We start from the raw sequence: 15000 nt of genomic DNA, 5'->3' as shown, positions 1-15000 counted from the left end.
ATGCAAAGATAAAAAAAGAGTAATTATATATGAGTTATTTATTAGTTAGTAAATCTATGATGTTTAAAAATGTGTTCTTCTCTACATTAAACAGCACTTAGGAAATATAATAAGAGGGCGAATAATATCCTGAATAAACTGTGTGTATTAGGACAAAATTACTGTATTGCAAAACTCTTAATAGTTGCAGTAAATGTTGCAATTCACAGACATGGCAAATAAATTAAATCTCATACTGAGAATCAACCCTGTGGGCAGAAATGACACACGGGTCTATTTAGCAAGGCGCAGTTCTTCAGAAGCATACAGGAACATTGACAATAATACATTACAAATGCATAAAGCAAATAAATGGCAAACTACTGAGCGTGCATCATTTAATGATTAGAACTGTATGTTGACACGTGTGATAATGAGTCTAACGGGAAATATACTGTATTATTTTTAGATCGAGTATCTAGTGTGTTTGTAGGTCAGAAGTGCTTCCTAAAGCTTCATGCAGGAAATAATATCATATTTATGTGTGAACACACAATAGCACTTTACAATGAGGTTCCATCAGTTCATTTTAGTTCATGTATTGATTGATCTGAAATAAGTATGAACAATACTTGTACAGCATTCACTAAATATAGATCAACATTTACTTTAAATACAGAATTGGGTTTGTTAACATTAGTTAATGCACTCTGAGTTAACGTGAACTGACAATTAACAAAGTTATTTTTGGTAAACAATGTTCATACATTCATTTTTCTGTAGCTTAGTCCCTTAGTTATCAGTAGTCGCCACAGGGGAATGAACCGCCAACTATTCCAGCATATGTTTTACACAGCGGCAACCCAGTACTGGGAAACACCCATACACACTCATACATTACGACCAATTTAGTTGATCAATTCCCCTATAGCGCATGTGTTAAAACCGGAGCACCCGGAGGAAACCCATGCAAACACGGGGAGAACAGGCAAACTCCACACTGAAATACCAACTGACCCAGCCGAGACTCGAACCAGAGACCTTCTTGGCCGTGCTAACCAGTGCTAACCACTCAGCCACCGGCTCGCCTTAAACAATGTTAAGATTAAAAACTGCTGAAATAAACGTATTGTTCATTGTTTGTTTGCGTCAGTAAATTGATTAAATTACATTATGCGATAGAACCTTATTGTAAAGTGTTACCAAAAATGTTTTATAACAAATGAATAAACAAACAAACAAGAAAAAAAAAAAGAAAAGAAACAAAGTTAAAAGTTACAAAAGTTTTGACCAAATAAATGAATGGATGAACAAAAAAAAAGAATGAATGAATAAATGAATAAATAAATGAATAAATCAATAAATAAATAAATAAATAAATAAATAAATAAATAAATAAATAAACATTGACCTACAATGTACGTTAAAAAGTGTGTCAGAGAAAGTTTTAATCGAATAAATAAATAAATAAATAAATACTCAAACAAACAAACAAATACACGTATAAATAAATAGACATTGACCAAAACACAAACAAACTAAAATAAAAGGTACTTTAAAAAGTGTCATGGAAAGTTGACCAAATAAATAAATAAATAAATGAATACTCACCAAAAAACTAAAACTAAAACTAAAATGTACTTTAAAAAGTTAAACAAACAATAATACAATTAACATAAAATAAAATAAGCAGTTACAAAACAAACAAACAAAAACTAAGCTAAAATGCTCTTTAATTAAAATTAATTCATTAAATCAAATAAATAAGTAAATGAATAAAAAATAAATAAATACACATTTACCAAAACAAACAAACTAAAATAAAATATACTTTAAAAAGTGTCAGAGAAAGTTTTGACTAAATAAAGAAAGACAGACAGACAGACAGACAGACAGACAGACAGACAGACAGACAGAAAGACAGACAGACAGACAGACAGACAGACAGAAAGAAAGAAATACTGATACAAATACAAAAAACTAAAAATAAGCAGTTACAAAATAAAGAAAAACCAAGCTAAACTGTTCCTTAAATAAAATAAATAAAAATAAATAAGTCAATAAATAGCGATAAAGACCAACAAAAATAAACTAAAATGTTCTTTAAGGAGTTTGTTAAGAAAAGTTTTCAGCCAACAAGTACAAACAATAAAAAATAAAATAAATAGTGACCAAAATAAACAGCTAAAAAACTAAGCTAAAATGCTCTTTCAAAAGTTTCTGAAAAATGTTTTCACCGGATAAATAAAATAGTGGCCGAAAACAAACACAAAACAAATATCTGTTTTAAAAAGTTTGACCAAAAAAAATAAAATAATAAAAAAAATAAAAATACACAAGTAAACAAACAAGCCTAAACAGCCAGAGTTAAAGTAAAACACCAAAAGCAGAGCTGTCAATGAAGCAGATCCATTCAGAACCACCTCATCTAATCATAATCACAGCTCCATGAACAGCAGCAGCAGCACACACACACACTGAGGTAGAGAAAGCGCTGTACCTGACATTGACTGCTCTGTACTGTGTATCTTTGGTCAGGTCATCTCTGCTGTCCGTCCAGACGCTCAAACTGACCCCGCTCAGATCGGCAGCACTTTTGAGGAGCCGCCGTCAGCCAATCAGAGGCTACCGCCATTGGTCATGTGACTCGCAGGATTAGCTGAAGGTGATCCAATTGGGGCGTCCGGTCCAAACGTCCACATTTACAGACAAAGACTGATCTGAGTCTCTGAATGAAGAACAGAGAAACAGATGGTGGAGCCGTGACACACACACACACACACACACACACACACACACACACACACACACACACACACACACACACACACACACATATATATAAACACACACACCAGCACACTTTTGCTTGGATGGACTCTTAATGAGCAATCTGGCCACAACCCAATTAACCCCCCACCACCCCCACCCACACACACACACACTTGTTGGCATCGGTGGTTTAGGCGTAATGTATTTTTATACTGTAAAAACGCAAACACATAAATTTACACATAAACACATACAAACACTCTATCTCAAACACGCGCACACAAAAACACACACAGATACACAAAATCGCATGTACACAAACACACACGCACACACATACAAAAATATGCGCACACACACACACATACTCATTCATAAACAAATACACACACTCTTTCTCCCTCTTTCTTTCAAACACACACACACAAACCATATGTGCGCACACACACAAACAAAACTGCACATACACAAACACACACAATCGCACACACACACACACACACACACACACACACACACACACACACACACACACACACACACACACACACACACACACACACACACACACACACAATATACACACACACTCTCTCCCTCTTTCCCTCACACACACTCCAGCAGCACCTCTGTGACCTACATCCAGACCTGTGTGTTTCTGTGTGTGGAAGTGTGTGTGTGTGTGTGTGTCCAGTGAAGATGGGAACAAAGCAGGTCAAACTGAAGATCTGCTCAGACTCTTCATCTCAAACACACAAGACCATGAAATCTTCAAATAATGCTGATAATTACAATATTTCCTGCTAAATCAACACGAGCTGCAGAACTAAACTAATAATCAGTTCATCACTGAGAACTTTCATCTTGTTTTTCTGGACAGATTCGGCAGGTCATGATAATACATTAATCATCTGAAGGGTGATTATCTGATAATCTGAGTTATTTCAGATCAACATTACAATTGTACAATTTAAATATTAAATTAGGGGTGTTTATGAACATGAGGGATGATATTTTTAAAAACAAAACAAAACAAAACAATAAAACACTGCAGTATCAACACAGCGACAAGTTCCAGTGCAATATTTACCAATGGAAAATAAATATTATTATTATTATTATTGTTATTTTTATTATTATTATTGTTCTTATTATTATAAATCTAAAATTAGGAATATATGTATGCAAAAAAAAAAAAACAAAAAAAAAAAACAAGATAAAACACTAGTTCCAGTATAATATGTCTATAAAATAAATATGTATTATTTTTATTTATATATTATTATTAGTTGAAAAAATATTATTATTAAACATTTATTTTATTTATTATTATTATTATTATTATTATTATTATTATTATTATTATTATTATTATAATTATTATTTGTAAATAAATATGATCACTCAATGTCAGTGATTATCACCATTATCAATAAGTTTAAATATAAAATTAGGGATAATTATGAGTGCTTTGTAAAATAAAATTAAACAGAACACTGCTGTATCAACACACAGACAAGTTCCAGTGTAATATTTCTAAATAAATTATTAAGTAAATATTATTAATATTAATACATTATTATTATTATTATTATTTTTAGTTGAAAATAAATATTATCATTAGACATTTATTTAATTTATTATTATTATTAGTAAATTAATTTTCTTTTATAATAATAATAATAATAATAATAATAATAATAATAATAATAACTGTTATTATTATTATTATTATTATCATTAAATATGTCTGTTTATAACTAATCAGCACAAAACTCATGATTGTCACAAATGCAGCAAAACTCCTAAATTTACATTTTAACAATCTAAATCGCAGAACATATTAAAGCTTTCTGAGTAAAAATCTGCAGAATCAAACATTTATTTTAAGTTAATCTTATTTACAACACTGGCAGATTTCTTTCAGCTTTAAACTTACATTTTTAACACTGTAAACCCACATTGAATAATATATGACGAAAGAAAAGCGAAAAGAGAGAAGAAAGCAGGGAAAAGCTGGAGTTTAGTTTGAGGTAATCCGTCGCTGTTTCTGAAACTCTGAAACCAGAAAATATTTGCATAATAATAATCCACGTTTCAGTGAAAGAGCTGCTTCATTTTAGGAACATTTGTGGAAATTCTCTTCCTCGTGTTTCAGGAACTGACAGAGTTAAATGTTAAATGTAAAATTCACCTTAAGTCTTACATTTGAGGTTTGCAAACTCATGATTATCTTCAGTATAGTTTTCACACTGAAAAATTACGTGGGTGCCTAACCTTTAAATTAAGCTGAAACATATCGAGTCATCTGAACTTAAATTACACAGCAAAAATGCTTGAGTTTTTCTTTGTTTCTAATCTAAATTTCTAAAAACTGGTTAATTAACAAGCATATATATATATATATATATATATATATATATATATATATATATATATATATATATATATATATATATATATATATATATATATATATATATATATATATTGTAACATAAAACTGACCAACTAACCAACACGGTGGCTCAGTGGTTGGCACTGTGGCTTCAGAGTGAGGTTGCTTTAAAGAGTTTGTCAAGGAATGTTTTGATCAAATAAAACAAACAAATAAAATATATTAAATAAATAAATAATTACACACCAAAAACTAAACTAAAATGTACTTTTATGAGTTCGTCAAGGAAAGTTGATCAAATAAATGAAAAATAAGATAAAAATAAACAAACAAATAATTAAATAAAATAATTAAATAAATAAGCAATGACAAAAAAGCAACACACAAAAAACTAAACTAAAATATACTTTAAATACTTTGTTGAGGAAAGTTTTGATATAAACAAAATAAATAAATAAAAATAAATAAATAAAAATAATTAAATAAATAAATAAATAATGACTAAAAACTAAACTAATATGCACATTAAAGAGTTTGTCAAAACAAGTTTTGATCAAATATAACAAATAAACAGTTAAAGACCAAAAACTAAACTAAAATGTACTTTTATGAGTTTGTCAATGGAAGTTTTGATCAAATAATAAATAATAAAAACAAAAACAAAATAAACAACCAAATAATAAAAAATAGTAAAATAAATCAATAAATAGTGACAAAAAACAAGAAACAAAAAAATAAAATGTGCTTTAAATAGTGTCAAAGAAGGTTTTAAATAAATAAATAAATAAATATAAAAAATTCAAATAATAAAAAAAAAAATATATATATATATATATATATATTTATATATATATATATATATATATATATATATATATATATATATATATATATATATATATATATATATATATATATATATAAATAAATAAATAAATAAATAAATAGTGACAAAAAAAAACAAAAAACTAAACTTTAATGTACTTTTCAAAAGTTTGGCAATGAAAGTTTTTACCAGTATAAATTTTTATTATTTTGCTTGTTTTATTTAATTTTGACTCATTATTTCTGAAAACAAACACAATATTATCTGCTTGTCTAGAAAACTCTTCTGTCTTTCAGATATTTGGACAAGAAACTACAAAAACTCTAAGTAAGAACAGATTTTTTGCAGTGTAATGCATAACAGACTGAAAGGTCATGAACGGAATAAAAGCGTTTTGTGTGTGTGTGAGCGTCAGTGAAACGGTCAGTAAATTGGCTGGCAGATGGATGCATGTGGGCCGCGTGGCGTAAGTGTGTCTCTTTCACTCGGCTAATTTCTCTAATTTGCAGACAGTCTGGGCTGAGGCTCAGCCGGCGCCGCGCCGCAGGAACTACAAGAAGAAGATCAGCACCAGTTGCACTTTTACAGGAGGGAGGGTTTGACCTGACACACACACACACACACACACACACACACACACACACACACACACACACACACACTGAAAAAATGACCAACTTTATTTTAATTCACTGCAAAAATTATTTTCTTAAGAGTTTTTGTCTTGTTTTAGTCCAAATATCTAAAGATTCCTAAATCAGTCAGCATTTTCTAGACAAGCAAAACACATTGGGTTGGTTGCAGAAATAATGAGTCAAAATGAAGTGAGTTTTTACTTAAAACAAGCAAAATAATCTGACAATGGGGGAGAAAAAATAATCTAGTTTTTCCTTTTGACATGAGATTATTCTGCTTCCCCTATTTTAAGATTATTTAGCTTATTTTAATTAAAAACATGTCATTTTTACACATAATTATTTCTTAAGAACAAGACTATATTTTTAACTTTATTTGCTTTAACTAGTACATGCTTCTTGATTTCAGAATTTTTTGATATTTGGACTAGAAACAAGACAACAACTCGAAGAACGCATTATTTGCAGTGTGCTTAAGTGAATTAAAGCACATATTTTGTTGTATTTTTGCTCAGATCAGGGTGTTTTTGTAAAAGCAGTGATTTTAACAGTGCAAATAAAAACATGTAACCTGGTTAACAGTAAAGCCTGTAAACAAATCTGTAAAATTTACAGTAAAAACTGCAGCAGTGGCTGTCTTTACCATTAATAATAAGGTAAAAACTGTGCAATAAATGTCTGTTTGTTCTCATCCACATATGTTTGTGTTATATTTGTTTGTTGGTGTTGTGCAGATGTTGGTACTGCAAAAAAATTGGTGTAATAAACAATTTTTAAATAATGAAATACTGTAGTTTACTATAAAATTATGACATTTTTAAACGTTTTTATTAATATTTTTTATGTTCACATATTGCCAATCACAGCTTTCAATCTGATACCTTAAAGTTTATAGATGGTTTATTAGTACACAATCAAAAAAATAAATAAAAATCTGTGAAATTTACATTAAACATAACTGCAGCTGTGGTTTTTACCATTAGAAATACGGTACAAACTGTACAATAAATGTCTAATTGTTCTCATCCACATGTGTTTGTGTTGTGTTTATGTCTCTGTAAGGAAGCTAAGTTGTGCAGACGTCAGTACTTCAAACATTGTGCAAAAATGAAATACTGCAGTTTACAGTAAAAATAAGAGTTGGATGGTTTGTTGTACAATATTTTTTACAGTAAAATACTGGCACACACAGATGTCGCTATGTTTCTGCACAGTTTACAGATGGTTTTTTACAGTGCACAATGCAAACAACAAAATCATCAAATTTACAATAAAAAAATTGTATTTAACTTTTATAAATAATGCTTATTATCAGCATACTTTTATCAAAATTTCTATTATTATTATTATTATAAATAAAAAATTTATTTGCATGAAATTATGCATAATTAATTGTAATTCCTGTAGTAAGTATGAAACGTGTAACGACACCTTAAAGTAAAGTGGTAGCCCACAAAATGTTGATTATCAAATCATTAATTAACTGTCCTTCAGCTTAGTCCCTTATTTTCCACAGGAGAATGAACCGCCAACTATTCCAGCATATGTTTTACACAGCGGATGTCCTTCCAGCCACAACCTAGTACATGGAAACACCCACACCCCCACACACACACACACACACACACACACTATGGCCAATTTAGTTTATCAGTTCCCCTATAGCGGATGTGTGTGGGGTAAATAGGAGCACCCGGAGGAAACCCTAACCAACATGGGGAGAACATGCAAACTCCACACAGAAACACCAACTGACCCAGCCGGGACTCGAACCAGTGACCTTCTTACTGTGAGGCCACAGTGCTACCCACTAAGTCACCATGTCACCAGTTTTCCACGAATATATTCATTTTGAACTGCAGGTATTCCTCAGTATTGCACATTTCTGCTGCAACAAACGCAGCTTTGGTGATGAAAAGCTCTACAAAAATCTGAATTATTTGAAACATTCTGTACTGTATCTGACACAGAAACTGCGCCGAGGTTTGCGTCACAGATAAAGCATGTGAAGTCTGGCATATTTCAGACTCATAAAGTAACCGAGAGCAGCATGTGTGATGTCCATGACGAAATCAAGCATGTTAGTGGAGGTGTTTAAATCTGACACACTAACAAGGTGACAACACTGATTCATGTAGACGAGCAGTGCTTTAATTCACTCCAACACCCTGCAAATAATATTTTACTTAAAGTTTGTGTCTTGTTTCTAGTCCAAATATCAAACAATTCTGAAATCAGTCAGCATTTTCTAGAGCACGTGTTCCCAATCTTTTCAGCCTGCGACCCCAAAAATGACAATGCCAGTGACTCGTGACCCCCAATATCCTCTGAGGTGGTTATAAATACAGAAACCTTGCATGCAATGACGCACACACTCCAATACACCCAATTCTATTCTTCTTTTAATTTTTTTAATGTATGTCAGTGCTGTAAATGGGCCAGAAAGTTTAACCTGGTGCCATAAAATCAGTCTGCTGCATCTGACGCTATTGCTGTGTCTTTAATATTATATAATCACCCCAGGGGTCGCAATCCAATAGAACTAGTAACTATAAGCTACTATAGTGACAATATTGCATGCAACTATAAACAACTATTTTTTTCTCTTCAGTAAAAAATGGTAATTCTAGTGGTTAATTGAAAATAAATAGATTTTTGGAAATCACCAGGCGACCCCTCTTCATTATGCCGCGACCCCTAGGGGGGTCCTGACCCCCACTTTGGGAACCACTGTTCTAGACAAGCAGAAAATAATGAGTGAAAATGAAGAGAGTTTATCATTAAAACAAGCAGAATAATCTGACAACGGGGAAAGAGAAATAAACAAAGTAAAAACTAGATTGTTCTGCTTCCCCCATTGTCAGACTTTTCTGCTTGTTTTAATGATAAACTCTCTTCATCTTGACTCATTATTTCTGAAAACAGCACTATATTTTCTGCTTGTCTAGAAAATGCTGACTGATTTCAGAGTTTTTAGATATTTGGACTAGAAACAAGACTAAAACTCGGAGCAAGACAAGCATTTGTTGAGCTGATCCTCCTAAACCTTCATAATTCAGGCCATGTTTTATTGTTTCTCAATGTGTCTGGCTTTATAAAGTGAGTCAGTGTCTTCTCTTCAGTGGAGCTGATTGAGTGTTCAGTCCAGAAACACGAGAAAAAAAACCCTCAATTCCTTCAGGACAGGGAAAGACTTGCTGTTCTGACTCACGGGAAGATCAGAATGGAAAAATCATGGCTGTACATGTGCTTTAAAGCAGACCCACATGAAATCTGCACACTCAGAAATCCACAACCTTCCCTCCACCTGCACATGACCTCTCTTCACTTCCTGGTCACATGGAATTCCTTTAAGGAGGGCCTTTGGGGCTTTTAGGGCAGGGCCATGATAGCAGGCTGGGTATCGTTTTTTAAGGGTGGGGCTATCAGTCCTTTAGGGCGGGACTATCAGTACGTTAGGGTGGGGCTATAAGTCTTTTAGGGCGGGACTATCAGTCCAATAGAGGGGGGCTATCAGTCCTTTAGGGTAGGACTATCAGTACGTTATGGTGGGGATATCAGTCTTCTAGAGTGGGGTTATAAGTCCTTAAGGGCGGGGCTATCAGTATGTTAGGGTGGGGTTATTATTATTTTAGGGCAGGGCTATCAGTCCCTTAGAGGGTGGAGCCATCAGTATGTTAGGGTGGGGTTATTATTATTTTAGGGCGCAGCTATTAGTCCTTTAGAGGGTGGGGCTATCAGTATGTTAGGGAGGGAATATCAGTTCTTTAGGGCGTGGCCATCAGTATGTGAGGGTGGGGATATCAGTCATTTGGGGCGTGGCCATCAGTCTGTTAGGGTGGGGATATCATACTTTTAGGGTGGGGCCATCAGTCCCTAAGGGCGTGGCTATTCGTCCTTTAGAGTGCGGAGCTATCAGTACGTTAGGGTTAGGATGTCAGTCTTTCAGGGTGGAGCCATTGGTATGTTGGGGTGGGGATATCATTCTTCTTGGGTGGGGCTATCAGTACTTTAGGGCGGGACCATCAGTATGTTAGTGTGGGGATATTATTATTTTAGGGCAGGGCTATCAGCCTTTTAGAGGGTGGGGCCATCAGTATGTTAGGGTGGGGTTATTATTATTTTAAAGTGCGGCTATAAATCCTTTAGAGGGTGGGGCTATCAGTACGTTAGGGCGGGGATAGCAGTCTTTTAGAGCTAGGATATCAGTCCTTTAGGGCGTGGCCATCAGTATGTTAGGGTGGGGATATTAAGCTTTTAGGGTGTGGCCATCAGTATGTTAGGGTGGGGATATTAAGCTTTTAGGGTGGGGCCATCAGTTCTATAGGGGGTGGCTATTAGTCCTTTAGAGAGTGGAGCTATCAGTACGTTAGGGTTAGGACGCAGTCTTTTAGGGCGGAGCCATTAGTACGTTAGGGTGGGGATATCATTCTTCTAGAGCTAGGATATCAGTCCTTTAGGGCGTGGCTATCAGTATGTTAGGGTGGGGATATTATGCTTTTAAGGTGGGGCCATCATTCCCCTAGGGCGTGGCCATTAGTCCTTTGGAGGGCGGAGCTATCAGTACGTTAGGGTTAGGATGTCAGTCTTCTAGGCCGGAGCCATTAGTATGTTTGGGTGGGGATATTATTTTTGGGTGGGGCTATCAGTCCTTTAGGGTGCGGCTATTAGTACTTTAGGGTGATAATATCAGTCCCTTAGGGCGGGGCCATTAGTATGTTAGGGTGGAGATATCATTTTTCTAGGGTGGGGCCATCAGAATGTTAGGGTGGGGATATCATTCTATTAAGGTGGGGCTATCAGTCCTTTAAGGCGGGGCTATATGTCATTCAGAGCGAGGCTATCAGCACTTTAGGGTGAGAGTATCAGTAATATAAGGTGGGGCTATCTGTCCTTTATGGTGGGGTCAATCATCCTTCATTTTGTTAGCAACGCTCTAATTTCAACAATCTTTTCGCTTAACTGACTGTGGATGTACAAGCAAGTCACCAAAGTAAAAAAAAGGACAATCATTAATTTAGGGTGGGACGCTTTGTTTCTGCTCAGAATTCGTCGTCAATCTTCCTTCATTTCGTTAGAGACGCCAGTCTTTCAACAATCCAACCAGGTTCCCAAAAGATGAAAACATGCATTCATTAACTTCCGTTTCCTGCCGATTTTATTACTTGTGGACTGATAAAGCACAGCACAAACATGAAAAACCTCTGATTGTACAGTAACTTTGCATTTCAGGAGGATCAAAGCCTTTCGACAAAGTTGTCCTAAAAGTACTGAGCATCTACTCCTGTCTTGAACACATAGATTTGTTTTTCACTTTTTACAAACAAAATCTTTGAAAGCCCTGAAACCCTTTACAATTGTGTTTTGTGTCGTCCACGAGTGATCAGATTAATATAAAACACACAGTCTTAAAGCGGATGAACACTAACACTTACAGAAGAAAACAAATCTTAAAGCTCCTCACTGTACACAGGCCAGATTCCTCAAGGGAGCAGATTAGTGAGTGTGTTTGTGTGCGTGTGTTTGTGTGTGTATTGTTTACAGTATTACAAACATCGTTGTCTCCCCCGGCAACAAGCCCCACCTACAAACGCATCATCATTGCTATCCAGTGGTGATTTGTTTACAGACTCTGCTGGGCTTAAAGACTCACACACATCCAGCTAAACACAGATTATCTGCGACACACACACTCATGATTACATGATCAGCTCAGGCTTTCATTTCATTTCATCTCATTTCTGCTGGGTTGTTTTTTCCGCTCTGATGTTGACATGTTTTTGAGGAAGGAGAAGATGAGCTGGTCAATATGACATAATGGAGTGACCAGGCCTGAGACTTGCCTCAACATGCCGTAAAGGAAACCAAAATAAAAAAGGCACTTTTTATATAATTATTAGCATCATTGTTTGAGGTTTACTTACTCACTGTCATGCTGAAATGACTGTGTATCATGTGCTACTGTAAAAACGCTCTGTGGTGTAAATGCATGCTGTCATGAGGATGGTTTCTACCAATGCATATGATTATTATAATTGAAGATGACCATAAAAAAACTTCCTCTTCTAGGTATTTTAATGTATGTGGATGAAAGGAAAGCACTCTGCATCTCTTTTGAATTCTAACAAAACAAAGTATTTGAACTGTCAGATGGCGTTTACGTCATGCACACGTCTTGGAAACAATGCATGACTACTGTGCCAAGGGGAAAGTTCACCGACTGTAAAAAAACAAAAAAAAAACAAACGAAAAAACTATATATATATATATATATATATATATATATATATATATATATATATATATATATATATATATATATATATATATATATATATATAAATTAGTTTAATAAAATAAAATAATAAACTAAATACATAAAATATCCCTGGCAAAAAAAAAGAAAAAACAAATAAATAAATAAATAAAAAGTTTTGACTAGTTTGAAATAAATTTATAATTAAATCAATCAATAAATAAATAAATCAAAGAAAACTTTTGATCATTTTGAAATAAATGAATAAAAAATAAAATTAAATAAATAAATAAACCAAAAAAAGTTTGCCTAGTTTGAAATAAATGAATTAAAAATAAATGAATAAATAAAATAAATAAATAAATCAAAGACAATTGTTGACCAGTTTAAAATAAATAATAAATAAATAAATACATAAGTGAAAAAAATGTTTGAACAGTTTGAAATAAATAAATAAAAATTAAATTACATAAACAAATAAATTTAAGAAAAGTTTTGACCAGTTTAAAATAAATAAATAAAAAATAAATAAAAGATAAACTTTGAACAGTTTGAAATAAATAAATAAAAAATAAAATACAATATAATAAAATAAATTAATAAATCAAAGAGAAATTCTGACCAGTTTGAAATAAATAAATACATAAATAAGTAAATAAATGAAATAAACAATAATAAACTCCATGCATGTGCTCCCTAATATCATCATGTTTGCATAAGGAACCTATATTTTATATACAGTTGAAGTCAGAATTATTCACCCTCTGTTTATTTTCCCCCCAATTTCTGTTTAACGGAGAGAAGAATTCCTCAACACATTTCAAATTATAATCGTTTTAATAACTCATCTCTAATAACTGATTTATTTTATCTTTGCCATGATAACAGATAAATAATATTAGACTAGATATTCTTCAAGACACTTCTTGACATTTAAAGGCTTCACTAGGGTAATAAGAGTAACTAGGCAGGTTAGGGTAATTAGGCAGGTCATTGTATGACGATGGTTTGTTCTGTAGACTATCGAAAAAATACAGTTTAAAGAGGCTAATAATATTGACCTTAAAATGGTTCATAAAAAATTTTAAACTGCTTTTATTCTAGCCGAAATAAAACAAATAAGACTTTCTCCAGAAGAACAAATATAATCAGACATACTGTGAACATTTCCTGAGTCTGTTCAACATCATTTGGGAAATATTCAAAAATAATAATAATCTATGGGGGGCGAATAATTAAACTTCAACTGTATATACAAATTAATTTATGTATTTAGTATATATTTGTTTTTATAGCACTGGCAGCAACAACAATGCCACGTTCAGAGTCTCTTAAATCCCCTTTCTTCCCCATTCTGATGCTCGCTCTGAATTGCAGCAGATCCTCTTGACCATGTCTACAGGCCTACATGCAGTGAGCTGCTGCCATGTGATTGGCTGACTAGACATCTGTGCTAACGAGCAGTTGGACAGGTGTACCTAATAAAGTGGCCGTGTGTTGTGTATTCACAAACTGAAATTATAACAGTAAATTATTTGCTTATTATGACTACTGTAATTAATTAAGATTAGTTAAACTTTCATAATTGACAGTATGTTATTCTAACACAATCATACAGTGAATGGAAGTAGAGTGTTGTTTGGACCTTCAAGCTCAACTGTTTTCTAGAGAAGAAGGAAATGAATGCATGTCTGCAATAACATCTATATTAATATGCATTAGCAATGATAAGAGAATTGAAAGACGTCTGTAATCTTTCATCATGTGTGTGTGCACGTGTGTATGTGTGTGTGTGTGTGTGTCAATCTTTAGAAACAAACAAACCCCTGATCCTCCTCCTGAGCCCAAACCTCCATCTGTCTGAAGACGGCCATGTTTTCCTCTTCCTCTTTTCTTTGTTCTCTGCAGTGTTTCTTCAGTTTTTTTCCTGTCGTCCGATTGGCTGCTGCATGACAGGAAACAGACCACAAGCTTTTCTGATTGGAGGAGAATGTGGTGACGTAAGAAACGAAGGAAACATCTGGAGAGAAGAGGAAAAACACACAGAACACCTCATTCCTTAGAGTGGATTAAACAGAGGGAAACTGTAAACACACACACACACACACACACTTCTGAAGAGTGTTTTCAGCGG

At 33.5% G+C, this 15000-nt stretch overlaps 1 protein-coding gene across 1 annotated transcript in view; it reads right to left on the bottom strand.

Annotated features, from left to right (window-relative positions):
- The window catches only part of prdm1b (PR domain containing 1b, with ZNF domain), a 32550-nt gene extending 30000 nt beyond the window's left edge, over window positions 1-2550 (bottom strand). Inside the window, exon 1 of the mRNA XM_087296090.1 lies at window positions 2480-2550. The gene's annotated coding sequence lies outside the window, so the exon portion shown is untranslated. The remainder of the gene's footprint in view (window positions 1-2479) is intronic.
- Between the last annotated feature and the right edge of the window lie 12450 nt (window positions 2551-15000).

Source organism: Danio rerio, chromosome 19 (assembly GCF_052040795.2).
Source record: "Danio rerio strain M-AB ecotype USA chromosome 19, GRCz13ab, whole genome shotgun sequence".
Taxonomy (NCBI): domain Eukaryota; kingdom Metazoa; phylum Chordata; class Actinopteri; order Cypriniformes; family Danionidae; genus Danio; species Danio rerio.
This window is presented reverse-complemented; position numbering and strand designations above follow the sequence as displayed.